The sequence below is a fragment of the Dipodomys ordii genome, unplaced genomic scaffold (genome assembly GCF_000151885.1).
Source record: "Dipodomys ordii isolate 6190 unplaced genomic scaffold, Dord_2.0 Scaffold44, whole genome shotgun sequence".
Lineage (NCBI taxonomy): Eukaryota > Metazoa > Chordata > Mammalia > Rodentia > Heteromyidae > Dipodomys > Dipodomys ordii.
In genome coordinates, this window is record NW_012267260.1 from 2529779 (window position 1) to 2547308 (window position 17530).

At 52.0% G+C, this 17530-nt stretch overlaps 1 protein-coding gene across 1 annotated transcript in view; it reads right to left on the reverse strand.

The window, feature by feature from the left end:
- Lrrc1 (leucine rich repeat containing 1) overlaps window positions 1-17530 on the reverse strand; it is a 96469-nt gene that overhangs the window by 77875 nt on the left and 1064 nt on the right. The window lies entirely within an intron of this gene.

Genomic DNA, 17530 nt, shown 5'->3' on the forward strand with positions numbered 1-17530 from the left:
GTCAGTACAGGCACAGGACACTGGAACACGATCAGTACAGGCACAGGACACTGGAACAAGTCAGTACAAGGACAGGACACTGAGACACTGTCAGTACAGGGACATGAGAAGAACAAGGCTAGGGAGGACCCTGACCAGGCCCCAGGAAGTGAGAGGCCAGAGGAGGTCAGTAGGGAACACCAAATAGTTCACTGACACCGAATGCCTGTCATGGGAAAAGAACTAGCTTGCACAGCCTGTCCCCAAAGCAGGAAGCTAAAGGGAGAGAAACATCCTCCCATACATGGACTGAGGTGTGGCAGGCCCTCCGGGGTACAGCACAAGCTGCCTGATGACCGTCTAGTATGGCTTCATGAAGGAAACAAGCAGCAGCTAACAGCTGGTCTAGAAAGCAATTTCTCAGCCGAGGTGCGTACGCTCTCCTCACACTCAGAAGCTGCCGAGGCTCTTAAGTGCCTGGGAGATGTACTCTGTGCTGTAATTAAGCAGCACAAGTACACAATTTTTGAGAAGTAGCAAGGCACCCACAGAGCAACTGGGGTCATAAGACAAAACAGGCTACATGGTGATGCACACAGCATCCCCGGGGAGCAAGAAGAAAAGGACGGCAGCAGTGACCTGCGTTAGCATGGCCTTGGCTTTTGTCATGAGGACCCTTGCTCCAATAAAGGTTTAAACAATGATACAACATTCATAGCCTCCCTTCATAGCTTATAAACAATTTTTTATTTTCTTGGTGGTCCTGGGATTTGAACTGATTTGCTTGTTAGGCAGGTGCACTGCACCTTGAGTTCTCTAGCCCTTTCTGCTTAGGTTGTTTTTCAAGGAGGGAATTCATTTGTCAGACTGGCCTGACTATAGGCCTCCTGTTTGTTTTCAATGTAACTAACAGGGGCATACCATCACACCCAAGTCATATTAATTGACACGGCTTCTTGCAAATTCTTTGCCCAGACTAGTCTAAGACTACCTCCTCCAAATCTCTGCCTCAGATTAGCTGGGATTACAAGAGTGAACCAACATATGCAAGGCACCAAGAGCTTTTCACTGTAGAAATACGACTGGTTCCGATCCAGATCTTCCATGAAAATAGAAATGTATTCATATAATTAAAAGAGAGAGAAGACAGTGGTGGTAGTGCATACGAACAAAGTACATTGAATATGTATAGCATATGTATAGCACGGTCAAGCCCACTAAAGAATCTCAAAGAGGGCTGGGAAGGTGGCTCAGTGGTAAAGTGCTTGCCTTGCATGCCTGAGGCCCTGGGTTCGATTCCTCAGCACCACATAAGCAAAAAGAAAAAAAGCTGGGGAAGTGGCATTGTGGCTCAAGTGGTAGAGCATTAGCCTTGAGCTGAAGAGCTGAGGGACAGTGCTCAGGACCAGAGTTCAGGCCCCACAACCAGACCAAAAAAAAAAAAAGAATCTCAAAGAAATGGAGAGGTGAAAAGGATGGTAAGAGAGAGTAGCCCAGGCAGGGTGGACCAGGTCACAGTGCGTGACACCGTGCGCATACACATGACAACCAAAGCCTTCTATAAAAATGGGCCTGGTGGATGAGCAGAGCACCATGTGGGAATGACCCGTGCAGGAGACGCTTCAGACCACAGCTTTACCTCTGCAGGCACAGTGAGCACCAAGAGCAAGGGGCAGGCCCACTATGGCTGGACAGCGCCCCGGCCCCTCTAGCCGGCACTGGGCATCCTGAGCGAGCTCAGCCTGCAGCCCCCACCCCCCGTAGGAACACGTGTCCACCTCCCAGAGACACCTGGGGGCTAAGTACCTGCAAGAATTCAGAGCCTGAGTCCTCGGCGCCGCCCTCCCTCCCCACTCTCTAAAGAAACCTTTTCCAGCAGGACAAAACGGGGAATAGGGAGCGAGAGGGAATTCAGTGAGAAGCAGTGACACCTCGGGACCTGCCAGGGGCTGACAGGCCAGGTGGCCGTGTCTCCAGTAACCTGCGTGGACCACAGCTAAACTATGTGAGAAAAGGCTTCCTTGTCTACCAGCCTCCCAGGCACTGGCTTCACTGGCAACTTGTCCAACAACAGCAGTGCCGCAAGCCTGCCCACCCGGGAACCCACAGGAAGACACATTTTCACGGCCCAAGCCCACCTGCTGGTGAAGATGACCACCAACAACGGCCTGCCCAGCCCCCCTCCTCCCCCCTCCGGAGCCTGGGCCATAGCAAGGCCGGCAGGAGCTCCCTGAGCTCCCTGACTCCTCTCTCCAAGCTGTGCTGCACCTTCCCTGGCATTATGGCTTAAACATGGAGGAGTCAGGCTGAAGCCACGCCCCCCGGTCTCAGCCCTGGAGCCTCCCCAGCTCCCTGGATCGCTGTGCTCTTCTTATCTAGATCTGGACTCCTCACGAGTCACCTGACACCTTCCCAGTGCTGAGCTGTTCTTACAGAACCTGGAAACACACAGCTGGCATAAGGGCAAAATGAAACCCGGCTCTCCATGCGTGACAAGTGTAGCAATTATATTTTCCTTCACAAGCTTTATTTCAAACTCAGCACTGAAAAAGCATAAATACTTCTGACTGGCCCCTATTCAAAAAGAAACAATCTCCTTGTATTGAAAAAAAAAAGAAAAGACAAGACACAGGCTGGGTGCCAGTGGCTCATGCCTGAAATCCTAGCTATTTGCAAGGCTGAGATCTGATTATCTCAGTTCAAAGCCAGCTTAGGCAGAAAAGTCCAGGAGACTCTTATCTCCAATTAAATAGCAAAAATCCAGAATCGGAGCTGTGGCTCAAGTAGTATAGAACCAGCACTAAGTGAAAAAACTCAGGGATAGTGCCCAGGCCGAGTTCAAAACCCAGGACCAGCACAAAGGGAAAAAAAAAAGGAAAAGAAAAGGAAAAAAGAGAGAGAGCAATGTGGGGGGAGAGGAAGTAGTCTATCACTACAAAACATAGCATTAACCTTCCATCTTTCCCAAGTCAACCCACAATGTAGCACCGCTAACAGGGTCTAGAGCAGACACTGGAAACAGGTCCCCTTACAGCCATCTTTAATGCATGAGCTCTGGGAAGGCGAACAGAGAAAATGCACTAAGGAGAAAAGGCAAGCGACTGGCTTCTCAAAGAATTATCAAGAACACCCGATAGTCTCAGAATAAACAAAGACATAAACGAAAGGAAACCCACACTGTGCGTGACAGGCACTGCTGAACCACGAGGCTCACGAGACAAAGTTCTGATCAGTAGCCCACAATCCTTTTAGGAACCCTCAAAATGCTCAGTTCCTTTAAAATGGAAAAAAAGAAAGAAACTGAGGAACGACAACTCTGTAATCATGAATCCAGGCTGGCCGATGTCTGTCTTGTGCAGTCGTAACGTATAACCTAAAACTTCCTACTGCTGGGACAAGTAGGTGCTCAAAGCAAAATGCCCCTGCTCGCGCCTGGGGGGACGTGAGCAGCTTTGTCCTTAGAGGACAGGCAAGTTGCTCCGGGGCCAAGGGAAGACACAGAGGAATCTGCGGGCATTCAGACGCAGCCCGGCTGTCACACATTTTCTGCTATGGAAGCTGAGCCACAAACACTGCCTAGTGCGGCAGGCGCAAAGCAAAGGGCCAGGGTGTAATCTGCTTTCAACTGTTCCTAGAAACCTCGTACAGGTGACAGATTCTCAAACAACTGAAATACTGAGAGAGAACAAGCTCTGACAGCTGAAGAAGGGACCAATACGTCAGGAAGTTCTTAAGTTCCTTCTATGGCCGCTTGGCTAGGAGAACAGGGCTCCACACAGCCCCCCCTTCAGGGCTGACATGCGGTGTGCTGCTGAATTTTTCTTCTCTTTTATCTATTTCAGTCATGGGACTTAACGCTGGGCCTAGGCACTGTCCCTGAGCTCTTTAGCTCAAGGCTAGACCACTTGAGCCACAGTGCCACTTCCAGTTTTCTGGTGGTTATTTGGAGATAAGAGTCTCGTGAACTTCCCTGCCCAGGCTGGCTTTGAACTGAGGTCCTCAGATCTCAGCCTCCTGAGTAGCTTGGATTAGACATGAGCTACCAGCACCTGGCTTATTTTTTTTTAATATGCCAAATTTTTATTTTTACTACATTGGTTAATGTAGTAAATGTCTTACCTATTTGATCATAGTATCTATTACACCACAGTAGTCTACTTTCTTAAATGCAGCACTTTTCACAAAGGTGTGCAGGATTGTTTTATAAAAATAGAGCAAGAAAAGCAGGATAAGACGGGAGGGTCCACCTTGGAGATGCTGATCCCCGGGAGACGTGGGGATGGAATCCATGTCTCACTTCCTCCCCTCTGATACTGTGGAGCCTCTGCCTCTAGTCGGTGACAATGGTAGCGGGCAGGGTGCCTGCCAATGTATGCTCCATGCCAGGTGCTTCACACACACTGTCCACCTGCCCATCAGCAAGCCTGAGACAGACATGCTCCTTTTAGGCCCAGGAAACATATAAAGCTGGGAGCTCAACAGGGAAAATCATTACTGAAAAATCAAACAAGAACAGAGGATCACATCAAAAAACAGAAGCCTACAGCCATCTCCAGCTCCCACTTCCTTCCCCTTCATCCTCAAGATTTATGAAACCAACCAGTCCATGACATGAAAATCAGGTAGAAAATGAGTTCTTCAAAGGCAGCTGCAGTAAAGGTAATGTGCTATTCTAATGAGATTAGATGCAACTGAAGCAATGTACAGTCTCTCACTCAGTACAGCGTGACAGAGACCTGGAGGAAAGGCAGCACTGCCAGGCCAGGCACTGTGAGCCCAACCTGAGCCCAGGAGCTAGCTGCCACGCTGTACACGCCTAACACAAACCCAATAGTGACTGATATGTGGAGAAGCTCTATGGCTTCCCTCAGAAAAGCGTTCTTTATCAGTTAAAGTTTCTGCTCTGAACAGCACACACACAAGCAAGCACTGTTCCCAGGAAGGAGGCGGCGCTGGCTGTCAGATCTCTCCTGCCATGCCGTGTCATGAGGAGGAACCAGGGGAGATGCAACATCTCTACAGGAGCAGAGCCTAGAAACACAAATGCGTGGCGACCATCTTCCCTGGGAAGCGTGGCGTGGGGTGGGGACAGGGAAGGTGGCGATCTCCTTTGCCTCTAGCACACATAGAGCCCTGCTCACCCTTTCCTTTTCATTTGGTGTTCCATCTCAGGTCCGTAGTGCAGGCCTCCTACTCTCCTACAGACCTCAAACAAGGGGCCTCCTCCACCTCCTTCTCCACGTGAACAACGTAGGGCTCTGCTAACAGCATCCAGATGCTATTCCACCAGGAAAGGTCCGGCGCCTCTGTGAAGGGGGTCGGGGAACACCGTCTTTTTCAAGGACTTCTCAGGCCCTCCTCAAATGGCATCTGTCTCCACCCCTTCCTAGTGGCCCCAGCCAGGAGCACAGATAAAAAAGGATCCTGAGATAAACAACCCACAGCAAACGGCTGTGTGGAGAGGGAAACCCGGAAACGGTATCTGAACACCGCTGCTCCCAGATGCCTTTCCATTTTTACCCTAGATCCCGGAACCACTCTGCCACTTACCTCAGCTTCCTGGCAAGACACGCTAGCAATCGCCCAGCCCTCGGCCACCCCTCTCTCTCTACTGCAGGTCTTAAGATGTCTTGTTTCTGACCCTACAGGGTTTAGCGTAGGCTCTGGTCATCCATCCCCACGTGCGGTTTCAGCCCACAGAGCACCTGGCTTGGAGTCCACCCACCATGGTGCTGCACCTCGGCCGGCAGGAGGTCAGTGCCCTGCTGACAGGGACGTAGACTCTCCACGTCCGGTCCCGCAGAGTCGGCCTGCTCTGCCTCGGACCACTCGCTCCCCCAAGACAAAAGCATGTATGAAATGAAATGGAATTTAAGTAGCTCCTGCCATTCCGTCACCTTGAAGCCTATTCTGGGCGAGAGTCAAGGGCGTGTTCAGAGAGGCAGCACAATCCATGTGTCACCGTTTATTCAACAATATCACTGACGGGCACTCACTTCTTTCCTTTTTTCTGCCCTTTTCTTTCTGTTTTTTGCCACCAAAATCGCACTGATAAAAATCCCCCTGTCTGTGTCTCTCTGCCACGCTGGTGCTTCTAAGTTTAAAGCAGAAGGGCAGGCGTGGAAAGCCGAGGCTGGCCCCCCTGGAATGACCCCAGAGGGCTGCGTTGATCACCGACGTGCCCACCCCCACCCTGGACCCCAAAGAAAAGACGACTGAATGTTTGTGTACATCTAGACTATCTCTGCAAAACAAGGAGTAAGAGTGGCTTTCCTGGGCCTGCGGAAGGGCAGAAGGGGCGCCGGCCGCTCGCTGTGCACGTGCGTTGTGCTGCTGTCCACACGCGCTACCATGAGCCTGGGCAACAGGCGACACAGCCAAAACTCAGAGCAGTCCTTAACTTGTCTGCAGAATTGCTGGAGTGCTGCTCAAACGTCAAAGGCTGTGAAGTCAAAATGCACAGAATTTGGCTTAAACATAGTCACTGCTTTGGAATATACATCTATTCAGACAGAGCCTCTGGTCACACACACTAGGCCTCTCTCAAAAAGCCCAGCCAGTGAAGACAAGACCTGCACCCAGCCCCAGAGCCGGTGTGGGTGAGATGCGCAGGGGAGGCCGCCCCGGGGCTCAGCGGGCACCCTGCCCGCTGGCAGGCTGGCAAGACCGGAGACGGCTCCTCCGATGGAGCCAGGGACTGCACTCCAACTTTTTTCTGCCTTTTTTAACATTTCTGAATGTGTCCATTACTGAAATGGACATAATTCTAATTTCTACAGTCAGAGGTAAAAAACACTTCAAAAATACCAACCCAAATGCATGCTTGTAGTGTGAAAGCTGAAGCCGTGGTTAAAATGGTAGCCGTCGTCTTGGTCTCGCCACTTGTGCATTATCCCCCCTCCAGCGTTCACGGACGCTCTAGCTGACAAAGATGGAGTGCCCCCACAGCCCACGCGCGAAAGCCCGGGTGGCACAGGGCTGCCGGGAGGCGATGGCGTTTCGGCGAGCGGTGAGCCCTACCAGGTGGTCTTTGCCCACTGGGGGAGTCACCCAGAGCCCTTCTCTTCCTCTCCCCTTCCCCTCTCCACCACCCCCTCCAGCCACAATACCATGCCCCACGGCAGGCCTAAAGCTAACCATGCCAGCTGAAACCGGGGGCCAAAAACACCGCTTTCCTCTTCCTAAGCTGATTACCAGGTATTTGTTACAGTAACAGAAATTTGATGAGTACGAGGTATGGCAGAAACGACTTAAAACCTTGAATAACTGACATTAACATTCCATTTATATATGCAATCAAGTCACAAGGACAAATTTCGTTCTGCTTTCGTTCTGGTGATCCACACAGACACTGGAGGCCCTGGATGTCCCTCAGTGCCCGGCATTCCCACCTGCGGCTCAGCCATCCTCCCCTCTCCACCTGCTTCTTCTGCATGACACTCGAGAGCCTGCTGGGAGGCACAGGGGCCTGCAGTCAAGATCTGCTCCTGACTATCCCCAGGCCATGAACACGGCTTCCCACCCACACAAGGAAGGAACACAGGCCTAAGCCATCTAATGTTCTAAGACCAAAGTGTTCTGACCGCAATCACCAAACCAAGAAGGAAAAAGCATACCAAGCAAGAAAAAGAAGTGCCCTCTGGTAGCAGGCTCACCACAATTAAGCTAAAAATATCTAATAAAGGCGTCAAAGGCATTAAAGATGAAAGACTCTCTACTTAAAACCTGCTTCTGGGGCTGGGAAGGTGGCTCAGTGGTAGAGCGCTTGCCTTGCATGCCTGAGGCCCTGGGTTCGATTCCTCAGCACCACATAAACAGAAGAAAAAAAAAAGCCAGAAGTGGCACTGTGGCTCAAGTGGTAGAGCACTAGCCTTGAGCTGAAGAGCTGAGGGACAGCGCCCAGTCCCAGAGTTCAGGCCCCACGACCGGACCTAAAAAAAAAAACTGCTTCTGAACCTGGAAGGACGGGAGGCACACTCACCATCTGCCGGCAAGCTCGTGTTGCACACACAAAATTTCAATTAAAACTTTAACTGCTTAGACAGATGCAGGGTCACGAGGCAAGAGGCAAACGGAAAGCAGCGCGCGCCCGGGTCGGACCAGGCATGCTCCGTCCTGGACACAGGAAGCGTTCTGTTTTGACAGGACCACAGGCAAAAGCCAAAGTATTATCTTTCACCAGCAGCATTGAAAACAAATAAAAACTAAAAGTTTTTTTTAAAAAAGAAGAAGGTTGGCAGGCCTGCCTTCAGGAAGATCAAGATCATGTAGCCAAAGCAAAGCAGGTTCACAAGGATAACTATCTATACACAGCCACCTCCACGAGTCTGCAATTGCAGGGAAGGAACACTCAACTTTGTCCCGTGAACACTGCCTTGCTTTGATGCCTTAATTTCCCTACAATCCCAGCTAAGTCTGCAGAGTCCTTGGGTCTTACAGGCCAAGACCCTAACCAGGTATCACCACACGGAATCAGCTGAGCAGAGGGGACTGAAGACACGCGGCATGTGCCCACGCGAATGCACGCGGAGAAAACAAGCACCATGGTCGAGCAGCCAAGAGACAGCACATCTCAAAGAGCAGGTGACTACGGAGCCCCTGGCAGACACATGCCTGGAAGTGGCATGCCGAGCCCTCCTAGCCTCCAGTTTCAAATGGATCCAGGTGCCTGAGCCAGGACTGGACCCTGAGCAACACCACATGGTGTCTACACTGCCCTTACCCTGGGAGGAGAGCCACCCGCTGCCCCTGACAAGAACATCAGAGGCTCAGGGCCAGGATGGGAAGCCTTCATCTCCAACCTTGGATGGCTGGCATCATGGGGTATGAGGAAAGCAGAGCTGGCCGCCTGGGGCCGCGTCACTCACTTTCCCAAAGCTCTTCACCAGGTCTTCATTCCCAGAATAAGAAAATGAAGGCTCAGACTCACCAGGTCATATAACCGCTGCAGGCGGGGGAGGGGGGGACATCAAGCTACATTCATCTAGCCCCAGTGCCCAACGTTCCTCCAGTGTGCGTGCCCCAGGACATGGCCCTGGTCCCCTGGGCACCTGCTGAAACCAGGCTGCCGCCCACCAACACCTCCGCTGAATGGGCGAGAGCCACTTAGCACTGGGCTCCAGATTTTTTTCCTTTCCTTTTTCTGTTTTCTTTTTTGTTTAAAGAACACCCAGCCGGGTGCCATGGCTCACACCTGTCATCTGAGATCCGAGGATTGTGGTTCGAAGCCAGCCCAGACAGAAAAAGTCCTAAGAGACTCTTATCTCCAATTAACCACTCAAAAATGGAAGTGGTACTGTGGCTCCAGTGATAAAGCACTAGCCTTGAGCACAAAGATTCTCAAGGGCAATGCCCAAGCCCTGAGTTCAAGACCCCCCCCACCCCACCCCCGCCAATAAAAGAATGCCTAGGCAAGTCCTTCTGACAAACCACCAAGTCCAAACCATTGTGGTGTCTCTACTAGTGGTCAGCATGACAAAGACAGCCTGGCTCTTTACATAAGGGACATAGAGGAGTACTGGAAACAAGCCTGAATTATGTGCTCATACTGTTCAACCACCATGTCCACATAGTCATGCATCCATGGGGGCTCAGACCCAGTGACTCTTCCTCCACAGCCTTCAATGCTCAGTGGGCCCAGAAAGACAGTAATGCGGGTCTCATGGCAGTATTGAGGGTCTTAGGACAGTCAGGCAGGACTCAGGGCAGTTTGCAGGTTCCACCATTCCAAAAGTGACATGGGTACACAAAGGGACTAAAGGAGGGAGCACTTACGGGAGGCGTCCTCTGAACTTATGAACTGCTCAACAAACGAATAGTAGTTAGTGAAACATGTTTTGGAGGCAATGAAGGAGCAGGGCTCGCAGGAATGGAGGCAAATGCAGTCAGTATCATCAATGTACACTAACTGTAAGAACGGAACTGTACCCTGAGGCTAGGGACAGAGGAAATGGTAGAGAACAGAAGGAGCAGCATGGATCGAGATGCACTGTATCCATAACGTGACTTACGGATTTGTAACCTCTTCATACAACTACTTAATAATGAGAAAAAATTAGAGGTAACAAAAAGAGATAAATGTTTTTGGAAATGGAGAAATTTAATTTCCAGTCCCTTAAGAGATACCACATAAAGAGAAGCAAAATGTCGAAGGATCAGCAGAAAACAAGTAGCACGTATGCCAAAACAGGCCCGGCCTCCCCAGGCCTGGTATCTACCCACCACAGGCCACGGGGACGCTTTGTGGCCAATCTCATTTCCATGCCCAAGTATGATATTCCCTAGTGCAATCACAATTAGTTCTTACACTTATTTCTTAGTCTATTCCAACCTTCAAATACACCTTCAAAGGAACAAAGATATGCGAACACCAGGGATTGGCAGACATAAGCAAACAGCTAGAGAATAATTCCCAAGGAATTTCAATGCTTTACAATGTTAGTAAAACCACCAAGTAGTTACTCTGAAGGGCAAGATATGCACATAGTGCCTTCTTATCTGCTAGTTTTTTAAAAAATATTTCTTTGCTGTGTAATTACAACTGATGCTTAATTGCCTGAGTTTAAACACTAAAATCAAATATAAAGTTTTGCTAAATCAATTTTTTTTTTGTCAGTCATGAGGCTTGAACTCTGGGCCTGGGCGCTGTCCCTCAGCTCTTCAGCTCAAGGCGAGTGCTCTACCTCTTGAGCCACAGTGCCACTTCTGATTTTCTAGTGGTTTATTGGAGATAAGAGTCTCACGGACTTTCCTGCCCGGGCTGGCTTTGAACCACAATCCTCAGATCTCAGCCTCCTGAGTAGCTAGGATTACAGGCATGAGCCACTGGCACCCAGCTTCAATTTTTTTTTTTTAATTTACCTATATACCACCAACTAAACGGAGCCGAGCCCTATAAAAAAAATAAATAAATCAAAGATAGAGTACTGGTGAAAAAGAAGAGGGTGGAATTGAGAAGGAAAGAAAATGTGAGTGAGCAGGCCCTGGACACAAGCAGGCAGCTAGGAGAGCCCACAGGGGCCTGCAGAAGTCCTGCAGAAGTGGGGAGGCTCAGAAGGAGCTCACAGGTCCACAGCTCCAAGTTCCTCAGAGCCACAGGCTTCAGATTACTATCACAGCCTATTAGCTCCCTCTGAAAAACTAATTAGCTACTTATTTACTTCTTTATCTTGAAAACCTCCAGGCCAGATGGAATGACCAAAAGGTAGGAAGAGGTTCCCGGAGGCCAGCATCTGCTTCCCAGGTACCTCCGACTTGGCCTCCGGCCACGCACACCTGGGGCCGGCAGGGTGTCTAGATCGCAGTGTCCACCGCAGAGCACATGCAAAGCTCAACCTACGCACCTCATTTATTCAGTCTAAATGCTCGTTTTTACACGTCAGACACTGCACGGTCAGCACGGTTCTCGTAAGAGCGGAGCGGGTGGGGTTTGGGGGTGAGAGCTGCCCCAGCTGTGCGGGCCTCGGCAGGTGGGGCGGCGGGGCGGTGAGCCGGGGAGTCCTGCCACACTGGGTTCTGCCCCAGGGGCCGGGTCTGTCATCCTGACTTCCTCGAGCAGCAGCCGCATGCCACCAGGTCAGGAACGGGGGCCTCGGCCAGCCAGCGCTGCCGTTGCTGCCGCACAAATCTTCACCTCCAACAGCCCCATCTGGCCTTGTCTCTCGCGGGACGTGGTAGCCCTGGTGGCCATTTTCTCTCTGCCCACTTGCCCCTGCTGGGGGCTCCCTCTCCCTCGGCCCAGCCCGGACAGCGTCCCACGCCCCTTCCCATCGGAGCCCCCAGTGGCTTCCTACCCTCCTGCCCGGTCACCCTGTTCTGCGGGAGGGGCTGGCACCCACACGCTACTCCCTCTGGACTGGGACGGCTGGGCGCTGGAGAGAAACAAAAGAACCCAGAAACCCTACAGGCTAGCACCTCCAAGCTGACCAGCAGGACCCCTGGCCCGCTCCCGCTCCATTCCTTCTCCTGTGCCAGTCCCAGGAGACCCCGCCTCCCGAGACCACCTGCACCCCCACATACTGCAGATTCCGAGAACCCAACCGTTAGCAGGACTCCCCGCTTCATGTCCAGCCCACATCACGCCACAAGTGACCCTCAAGCTGATGTCACTCCACCGCCAAAATAAAAGCCAAACTCAAACTCCTTCATCCGCCCTCGCAAAGGGTCCTTTCCTTCACAGTGCCAAGACGCTGCTGCGCCCCAGCCTCTGGCAGGCTGCCCTGAGCCCCAGGCCGACAGGGAACCAGGCCCTGCTCTGGCATCCCTGGTGCCACAGCCTGGCGCAGCCTGGGCGCAGTAGACACAGGAGGATCTATGTCCAGGCTGCCCACACACTGGGGCTGCCGGCCTCACACACTACATGGAGTCTGACACACCTGCACTGAACCCCCCCACCACGGGGGCCCCCCTCCCCCGCTAGCCTTCTCACACCTGAATGTCAGTTTGCCAGTTGGTGAAATATCATTTAAACACAACTCCCCCACACCAAAAATGCCCTCCCTCTCCCTTTAAGGCTGACAAGGGGATGAGGTGTGTATAGGAGCCAGTCTGCACCTGAATAACGCGGGCAGTTGATGGAGAGCAGCTCTTGGTGTTCTGAGATTCTAACTGGGGTTTGCTCACCTCCGGAGCTGGGGTGGATTACCTAGTGTGTGGGCTGCAGAGGCCTTGGGCTGGAAACACTTCCTGCCTCTTGGGCCATTCCACTCCTCATTAACACCTCTGCTAATAGGCAGGAGGAGAGGAAGGGCCTCTGTCAGCATGACTAATGATGTGTTATCTTTCTGCCCTGGGACTCGCTGACTCAGGTGCACAGCAAACAAATGTTAACCTGCCCAGCTGAGCTGATTGGTGCCCACACACAGACGCTCCCAGAGACCTGGATCCCAGCGACAAAGGCCTCATGGGTCCTGGAGGATACGGAACAGCACACAGCCCAGCACACGAGCCGATGCACACACGGGGCCGGGGGAGAGGCGCCAGGGTTTCCACTCCCGACCACCCCACAGAAAAACGAACTACATGTTCAACGGAACTGACTTCTTAAAAGCACTTGTGGTGATTAAGGCATTGAATTTCCCAGTGTCTGCCACAGAAACACACAGTCACTCCTGACAACAGACTGGCAGGAAACGAACGGAAGCTAAGTGGACCCTGAGGGGCAGGGGAGTGCGGAGATGGGAGAAGCAGGCCAGGAGGGCTTCACGAAGGAGAGGTCAGCTCGCAGGAGAAAGGCGGCCTGCACAGAACCATCAGCAGCCACAAAGGCGGTGAGCCGAGAACACTGCCACCAAGGACACAAACGTAACCCAGCAGATGAGTGTGTGTGTGCGCATTCTAGCTCTTACAATGTCTATTACCCGTCTGTTCTCTCAGGAAACCTCCCAGGCACTGAGTGATAATAAAATCTAGGGGCAATGTCCACACAGACACGCCTAGGTTTTTGTTAAGAATACTTCCCAACAGAAATCAATCTTTCCAAAACCGTTTCCAGGGCAGGTGGCTTATGTTGTTGGCAGAAGACACAGGGTTAAGGAAGTGGCGCTGAGGTCCAAAGTGATAGAGCTGCTAGCCTTGAAGAAAAAAAACTCAGGGACAGCACGCAGGCCATGAGATCAAGCCCCACAACTGACAACAACAAAGACACGGGGTTAAATGAGATGCAATGAGACCTGCCACTCCCAGGTGGGCAAGAGCAAAGCAGGCTCTGGTCTGCCAGTCCGCCCTCCCGCCCGCTCTCAACCTCCTTCCTGCCTGCCTTCTTGTTCCTTTCTTCCTAGGCCGTGCCTACCTGCCCTGGAGCACGGAATGGGGCCGGTGGCCAGCACTGTAAACCACTGACAGGATGCCGACAGCAGCCCCGGGCTTCCTGAGCAGGGGAGAATCCTGTCACCCAGACCCTGTGTGGTTCACAGAAGGTTCTTGGTGCTACTCTTGCACCTAACTTCAAATTAAAACAAAACGCTGGAATATCTAAATTTTGGAAGACTCTATGATACACTTCTGCTGCACTGGCGCTATAAAACTGCTCCACACAAGATTTTCTTTTCAAATGCAAACCCCTAAGGAGGGATGGGAGAGGGGTGGAGAGCAGGGGTTTGCTTAGCTTTGCCTCTGTCCAGGCAATTTCAGGAACTGCAAGTTACAGAAACAGAGGCACGCACACAAAGCTCCCCCCACTCCCTCACCTGCCATTTTAGAATGTAGCTGTGAAAATCAAGGCATTTAAACTGGTGAGTCTACAGTAAATGCTTGCGTCCTATTCATTTTTATTAGCATCCATTTAGTGTTGAAATATGCAGACTTCCAGAAAGTACGTGATTCTGACCCTAATGGTCAAGACTAAAACCTGCATCCTTCTCCTTCACAAACTCCTTGACGTGGCACTTTGAGAACAGAGACGAAGGCTCAAAGCTGCAACGGTCTGGCAACTGCACTGGGGGCGCTATAGTGTGTGACTCGGCTCACATTCCCCGATGGATGTGCTTTTACTTGAAGTGTGAAGATTCAACCTCCAGTCACTTCCTGAAAAGGTGAGAAATCCAACACCAAATGGTGGTAATCACCTTTGAAGATTAAGCTCAGGCCAGGTACGGATGGCTCACACCTGTCATCCTAGCTACTCAGGAGGCTGAGATCTGAGGATTGCAGTTCAAAGCCAGCCTGGGCAGGAAAGTCTATGAGACTTTTATCTCCAATAAACCACCAAAAAAAATGGAAATGGTGCTGTGGCTCAAGTGGTAGAGCGCTCGCCTTGAGCTGAAGAGCTGAGGGTCAGCATCCAGGCCCAGAGTTCAAGCCCCACGGCCAACAACAACAACAAAAAAAAAGACTAAGCTCAGTGGTGACTTGGTTCTGAAATGGGCTCAGCTCACTGGTTCCTGAATGAGGCAGAAACCACCAACCACGCTGTGTGCGCCTCCACCGCCCTGCACGCAACAGGGCCAGCTCCTGGCTCACGGGTGGCTGTAAGCAGGCCGTTTGTCTGACCTTGAACAGTGAGACACAATAGCTAGAAGCACCAGGTCTAGAGCCAGACCCCACGTCACCCCAAGCCCTGCTGCTGCCACTCGGTAATGGTGCGGCCCTGGGGGTCATTCTGGGTATCTGAGCTCCTCCTCTGTAAGACAAAGCCGTGAGGATGGGAGGGTTGAGCGCCCGCCCACCGAGGCGCACCATTCAGAACTTCCCAGGCTCCCTCCCTCTCCTAAATTCAAGGTCACTGAAATCCTCCATGACTCAAGCGCCTGCTGGCCTCCATCCCGCCACCTTCCCTCTTCCAACCCTTCCTCGGTCACTAAATGATTCTGCCATGTGCTGACTGGTGAAAAGCAAGTATCTTCACCCAAAAGGGTCGGCCACGTTCCCTCCTTTGTGACTTCCATCACCCAAGCCCACGCCCCACAGCTCTTCTGCGTGGCCTTTCCAGAGAGAGGCCTGTCCCGGTCTACCCAACTTCCGATTCTCTGTACAGACAACAGTAAAGCAAGCACCGCACACCCCCACGTGAACATCTCGCGCTCTGGGCCACATGTGGGCAGAAGGAAACCTCAATGCGCTCACCAGGGGCTCCAAGCCCCAGCCACCTTTCACCCCAATTTCCTACAGCCAATCCCAGCACTCCAAGGGACCCCCACTCTGGCCTTCTTCTACCCTAACTCACCCCACTCATCCTCAGTCCTTCTGGAAACCATCGAGACTGTCACATGGCTGTGTCACTCACAGAGGCACAGACGTCGCCTTCCTGGAGACGCCTAGTCAGAAGCAGGCACCTCTGCCGCACCCCGTGCCATGCTGCGTTTCCTTCGCTCTGTGGCGTGCACCCTGCCTAAACCTTGTGCTTGCGTCTCTGGTGACTGCTGCCTACCTTCTCTAGATGAAAGCTGCAGAAGGGCGGCTTCTCCCTGCCTTCCTGGGGGGACAATGCCTGATGCACAGCCAGCATGCAAGCATGAAAGCATGCAAGCATGATGGGGGCAGAGGGCTGGCAGGATGGAAGAGGTCTACCCTGGATCCTATCTGACACCAACATCCCACGAGAAAGCCCGAGTAATTTAGAGGAGCGGACCGACTGTAGCCTCTGATCCAGCATCGTCCCTGCAAACCCACCTCAGCCCGGCAGTGGCACATAGATATTCTTCCCCTCTCTCCAGTACCAGGGTCTGAGCTCAGGGCCTCACGCTTGCTTGGCTGGCTTCCTTGGCTGGGCACTCTGCCACCTGATCTATATCTAGTCATGCATCACACTTGTTGCTGAACATTTTGGAGATGGAGTCTTCAGGACTTTTCTGTCCAAGATGGCTTTGAACCACAAGCTTCAGGATCTCAGCCTCCTGAGTAGATAGGATTGTAGGTACCCAGCCAACCTACAGACATTCTTCATGGTCAGATCTCAAACTCTAGCTCCCAAAACAGATGCTCTCAAGTACCATGCCACCTAAACAGAAGTTTCAAGCAACCCCGTCTGAATGCCTCAGTTCACTTTAAGAAAGACCACAGAAAGTCCCAGCCCAATGCCCATTACTCTTTTAAAAGTTGGGAAAATGCAACTTAGAGGAGGAAAAAAATTCAGCATTCAAAGTGTGTGTGTGTGTGTGTGTGTGTGTGTGTGTGTGCTGCTGATCTTTTTTCCTTCCTGGGTTCTGGAAATCAACAATAACTGACCACAAGTGTGCGGAACAGCTTCACCTGATTATCAAATCCCCGATTATCCTGAGTAAGCCTGGACTTGTGGTTCCGCTTCAACCTCACTGAGCAGTTCACGGCGTCTCTGCTCTCCCACAGTTCTCACTCACACAATTAGCATCTAAGGAAGGATTCCCATGTCCTGCCTCATTCAGATAGGCAAAGAAGCCAGGGCTGAGCCCCCCCCACATCCCCCACCCCCCCACCCCCGCTCCCGGCACTGTTCTGACGGACTCACTCCCCCAGAGGCCCAAAAACATCCCCAAGAATACGTTCATGTAAGTTCTGCAAGCACAACATCTGCCCTGCGCAGACGCTATGCTGCTCAGCAGGAACACAAAGGAGAAACCCTGTGTAGCGTTAGTGATTGGAGACAAGAGCGATGTCACTGGTGTCCCCAGAGACCACGGGGAGGGGCAGGAAGCTGCCCCAGGAGTCTGTCCTCCAGCACTCCACTCCACTCCACTCCACTCCGGGCCAGAAGAGGACACACAGCACCACAGATGCCATCAAAAGAATGGAGATTCTCGGGAGGTCAGGCTGTAATCCAGAGCAGCAGCAGGGGTCAGGCTGAAAGGAGGGGAGGAGGGGAGTAGCGAAGGTGAGACCCATGTGGGCTGTGCCTGGCAGGTGGGGCGCGCATCCAGGTGATCACTCTTCACCTGTCCTAAGCACTGCACTAGCACAGCTTCTGATGGGAAACACGACCACTAGTATAAGAGAAGCAGTCATTACATAGGAGTCCCTTCTTTGTTTTAGCAATAATAAATACATTGGGGCTGGGAAGGTGGCTCAGTGGTAGAGCGCTTGCCTTGCATGCATGAGGCCCTGGGTTCCATTCCTCAGCACCACATAAGCAAAAAGAAAA